The following is a 6,000-nucleotide window of genomic DNA, read 5'->3' on the forward strand; positions in this document are numbered from 1 at the left end:
TAAATGAATCATCTCTGTCTCATTTCAGTTCTCTGCATGAAGCCACTTTACATTAAACATTGCATACATACTAAAATGCCAATCCATACTAACTTTTGTTTTCATTGACCTTTGGTGGGAGGGGGTGGTTTGTTGGAGGATGCATACAGAATGATGGAGGAACAGGAAAGAGATGCGCTTTGCATGATTTGTATTTCCATCTAGAACAGCCCAGGCAATGTTGCTAAGAAACACTTATGGAAAGAAAAGCCAGGAAAGGGTCAGTGTAGTGCTTTGTAGATATGCCTGCACCAGGTTTTCCTAACCTGTGGTCTTTGAACCCCTAAGAGGTCCATGAATGTGGTTTTGTGAACCATGCTCAAAAAGGTTTTCCCCTCCAATTTCCTTTGTTACTTCAACTAATTTTTTTTTAATTATCTGGATAGGAGATCCATAGCTTTCACCAGATTCTCAAAGGGGCTGGTGATCCAAAAAGGAACTACACGTAGCTCTTTTCTGTTTCATTCTAGATTTTGACTGCTGTACCATCATTTCTTTGGGCAGTTCTTGTTCTAGATGTTAGGCTCTGCTAATCTTAAACAAGAAGTCTCAGGATTGGTAACAAAAGATTGCTTCTATGTCATCTATTTGACTCTTTAAAATGGCTTGCTGAATGTCCTGTACTCTTGGAGAAGTATCAGAAGCTACAAATGTGCTGAAACAGATCATGCATTAACAAATTTTGCATGGTTCTTACTGTTTTCTATCTGACATTTATCTTGTGCATGTCTCTCCTAAGGTGGGGTTCTTGTGTTCCAAAGACACATGGAGCTCACCTGTCACACTGATGTACAAGTCTAATTTAGCATAATTCTCAGTATTAAAAGCAAGTGAGCATCATTCTTCTTCTGTTGTTGCTTATGTGGAATAGCCAGGGTTCCTCTTACAGAGTAATCTCATTCACAAGTAATTCCTAATTTCAGTGGGTTTCCTGGGTTAGTAAGCATAAGATTACAGTATTAGTTGCCATTTTAACACCACTTCTCTTCTACTTATTGGCTACCTGGAATTTTTTCTATATCATTTTCAACTCATGACATGAGTTGAATATTCTGCTTCTTATGAATATTGTGTTTTCAATTTCTGCATCCTTTCCTTCCTGCTTACTTCCCACTTGTGTGCCCTTTATTGCTCAACTAGTTTCGTCCTTTTTCCAGGTCTTAAGAACATTAAAAGCACTGTCTTATCGAGGAAGAAGCTGGATTATAATACCATTTACCCACGCTACTCTCAGGACTACTACTCACACAAGTCTTTCTTTTGGATCACTATATGTGCCTTATTTATCTGGAGTCAAAAATTCCAAGTTTTGGGAGGTTTCAGTTTGTGAGGAAATGTTACATGATCCCAACCCCTCAGAGACAGAAGGATGAACAATTCTCCAAAACAGAAGCTACAAAGTTAAAAGAGAACCAAGATGTTATTCAGGAGATAGCATATTTAAGTACAAAAGAACTGAAAAATAAAGACTTAATTTTCAAAGTAAATTGCAGCCTTTAAATACAATTGAGCAAAAGAAGAAACCTTCTCTCCAATTAGTCCATGAATGCGCTAGAGAGGGAAACTTTTATGATCAGTTTCTCTATATCATGCATAATTTTATAAAATTTTATCCTCTATTTAACATTTAATGTCATAAGTGCACAAAGACATCAAAAAGCATTTACAAATAGATTTTACTGATTTTATCTCCTCTCCCATTCAAATAAAAGACCTACATTTTTGTGTGAATCATGTGTCCTTTGTCTTAAGGACTGATGTTATGAACAAAAATGAGCATGTGTCTCCATTATCTCAATATTTCCAAATCCCAGTATCTGTAAGTTTTGTCATGTACTGGGCAATTGGAATGGTCCCATAGCTGTAACAACATAACACTTCATACTTCCTATCTCTGCAAGAAATGCAATGGATTTTGAATGTGTGATACAAGGGACACATGTTTATCAACAGCTTTGTGTTAATTGATATTTACTGTACTTCATCTTAAATATTTGTCTAAGGAAAAAATGATGGTGTTTCTAAAAACTTTAAGAATATTAAGATATAACAATAAAAATATTGATCTCCAAATAAAATAGAATTCAATGCGAGGGGGGGCAGAAAAATGAAAAGTGGGTTCAGAGCTTAGCAAAGTTTAACAAAGAATGGTTCTGATGGGGAAATGGAGGAAAACAGAATTTAGCAACACTTCCATCACACTTTAAAGACAGTTAATCCTTAAGATCTGCAAATTCAGAAGAAGAAGAAACTAATCCTAGGTTCAGAATGTAGGTTTACAGTGTGGCAGCATAAAACTAAGGCTTTCCTTTTTTGAAGGATTTTCTCTTTATGGTAAGGATTCTTGTTTTTTAAAAAACTAGGTTTTTTTAGAGTACAAATATAAGAAGGGGGGGAGAGAAAACCAAATACCTTGGTTTAAAAGGGGGTATACAAATTCATTGCAGTCTAGATTGTCAAGTAAGAAAATACACATAGCAGTTGGATCCAGCCTTAGATGTATTTAAAGAAGAGGCAGTAAAATAAATTGGACAAGTGTGATTCAGTTCCTGCATATTTACAATATAATACTGTTGTTCTCTTTTGGTTTTTACTCCAGATTTATCTAAGCCATCTGTATGTATCCCTTACACATTTACATAAGCAGTGAAAAAATCACCACACATTAACTATGAAACTTTATATATTCAACTCTGTAGCACAATTATTTTTATATCTGTTCACTTCAGAAGGACAGATACCTGTGCAATTATTCACTTGTGACTCCCGGCAAAATAATAATAATAATAATAATAATAATTTGTTTTATTTATATACCGCTATTCCAAAGATCATAGCGGTGAACAGCAAGTAAGCTAATTAGCAAGTAAGCTAATTTGCCCCCAACAGTCTGGGTACTCATTTTAGCGACCTCAGAAGGATGCAAGTTGGAGTCGAGCTTGGGCCCTTTTGCTGGTCTTGAACTCACAACCTTGTGGTTTTGAGTGAATAGCTGCAGTACAGGCATTTAACCACTGCGCCACCAGGGCTCTTCAAATGTAATCAGAATAACATCTAATACTCACTAACATATTCTCACTTGGACCCAATTGAGCTAGTGCATAATATCTCTTGCAATATACACCTCATTATAAAAGAAAATAAACCTGCAAAGCTCTGATAAGGACTTCTGGATCTCATTATTTTAAAAGATTATACCACTATAACTGAATAAGGGAAAAACAGATGTCTAGAAGTGTTTGTCTTCTTTCTCAGCAAATTTTTGGATGAATGAAGTTGAAAATGTGTTCTCAGCTCTCCCAAAGGCAAAAGTCATGGTTGCAAACTCTGCATATTAAGAAGAAAGCAGAGTTCAAGTACATGTCTTCTTTTTAGCTACTGAAGAAAGGAAAACTACAAAGTCATGAATTGTTTTTGGATAGGCCAATCCCAGTTTGATAAACTAACATACAGATAGGCATTTTTGGCCGGGTTGCTGTCCCTCAGACAACTGGGGGGCCGAAGCCAAAAAATAAATGATTAAATAATTTTTAAAACATTAATTAAATAAATAAACCGGCACAAATGTAGGACAAAATTTTTCAAATGGAGGACACTTTTTTTAAAATGGAGGGCACGCCAAAAAAATGCTGATTTTTTAAAAAATGTTAATCTAAATGCATGTTTCGGAGGCTTCTATAGACAATTGCCCCCCTTGCCCACCGCTTGCCCCCCTTGCCTGCCTCCTCCTGATAGGCCAAAGGCCCCACACCCTCATGCGAGAGGCCAAAGGCTCCAGCGGCAATTGGTGGCAGGACCGGGCTGGGGCCGGTCCCAAGGCCTTGCCAGGCTGCATCCAGCCCACGGGTCGCAGGTTGCCTACCCCTGCTATAAGTCATAACACAATATGGTAACATAACCCACTGTTACCATCTCTATACTGCAGGTAACTATCTGAGAGGATAATGACTTACCTAAGGCCATCCACCAAGTTCTGAATGCATTGGGAACTCCTGGCCCACAAGACTGCTTCCAAAATTACTATAAAAGAAGAAAAGGTCAGGCAAGGAAAAGTACATTCTGCTTCCTGACAACATGAAGAACACGAGGAACAATTACTTTTGTTCCCTTGGGCAAGTTATCAGCTTTCACTGCAAACATTAATTTCCTGATATTTTTGTTCATGGTTGTAATTTCGCCTAGATATAGTGGAACTGTAATCCCACTGGTATGTTTTATTGATTCTCTAAACAGCTCCTTCTTCTCCACCTATTACCGGTGGCATTGCAAGCCTACAAAGGCAAAAAGGCAGTTTGGTAATAGAAAGTAGAAGAAATCTCCACAAGCCAACTTTCCCTAGCCTCAAATCCTATGCATATTTGCTAACTAAATACATTTGCTATTCTATGTAATAGTGTCAAGGATTGTGCTATTCATCTGGGCTTTTCTAGTGGAATACCCTGGTAATCAGACTTTTTTGAACATGGATTCTGTGTGCTATTGGCCAAATTATCAAGAGATTGATAACTCTGGATTCTATGTTCACTCTACTGGACAAGATTACTGAAAGAAAATATCAAAACCTGGTACAAAATATTTTATTTTAGGGTTGCCATAAGTGGAAAACAGCTTGAAAGCCAACAACAGCAACACACTTTGGAAGTTAAAAGTGTGTAATTCTGAGGCCTGTACCAAAACAAATAGTTGAATATGTTATGCAGAGTGCCAAACATCAACTCTCTTAGTTAATTCATATCACAGAATAATAGGAAGAAATACAAGATGCAATCAGCACAAAGTTCTTTCTGTGTATCTAAAAGTAAACGAGACCTTACATGAATGAAATGCAATCTACATTTGCTAGAATACAGTCGGCCCTTCTTATACACGGATTTTTTATACACGGATTTAAGCATACACAGTTTGAAAATGTTCCAAAAAAGTATAAATTTACCTTGATTTTCCATTTTTTATAAGGGACACCATTTTGCTATGTCATTATATTTAATGGGACTTGAGCATACACGGATTTTGTTATACACGGGGGATCTTGGATCCAAACCCCAGCGTATAACAAGGATCCACTGTACACATGTTTTTCAAAGGACTGAAAATGAAAAACTGAAGAATTTCTAAGGTAAATCAGTATGGAAATCATGAATACATTTCTACATTCTACATTTAAATTAAAGATACCTTGCACAATTCTGCACATTAATCTCAAATAATCGCCTGGCCAAAATGGTGATGGAGAAATTTAAAAATGCAGAAAGAGCTGTTTTGTCTTGACTGGCCATAAATAAATATAAAATCACCCTTCTGCCATCCCACAATTATACTTTATTTGGGATGGGCAACTGTGACCCTTCAGATGTTTGGGTGGGTTGGTTTGGCCTACACCTCTCAGAAACCCTATTTGACACAACCAATGGTGAGGGATTTGGGGAGTTGTAGTTCAAAAACATCCAGAGGGCCACATATGCCCACCTCCGCTTTACACAACTGTACTAGTTCAGCATTAATAGTGTGATAATAATAAAAAATGCAGGAAAGCTGCAAAGTTCTCTTGCTAGAAAATTAAAACAATGTGGCTGTGGCCCAAGGTAAATAGACTTGGTGAGTCAGAGTAATTCTGCACACAAAATAAGCTCAGTTTAGCAGCAGATTGCCAGAACTTTCTAACATCTCACTACTATAACCAGATACTAAGAATCGCTGCTGAACCAGCTGGAATCCAGATATAATGCAGTCATTTCCAAGTTAAGCAAATGGCTCCAAAGAGAGCGGTTCTTTCAAGCAGTTTTTAAAAACCCTCATGCAAGATCCCAGTGTGCTGGGTAATACCTTTGGGAACTCTTCAGCTGATGAAAGCAAAAGGCCTTATTAAATTCTACAGCTCCTAAGGGATCTCTTTGTAGGAAGAATGGGAGGCGAGAGAGAGAAGATGTTCCATCAAACCATATTCTCACAAAGCTTATTAGC

The sequence above is a fragment of the Sceloporus undulatus genome, chromosome 4, assembly GCF_019175285.1.
Source record: "Sceloporus undulatus isolate JIND9_A2432 ecotype Alabama chromosome 4, SceUnd_v1.1, whole genome shotgun sequence".
NCBI lineage: Eukaryota > Metazoa > Chordata > Lepidosauria > Squamata > Phrynosomatidae > Sceloporus > Sceloporus undulatus.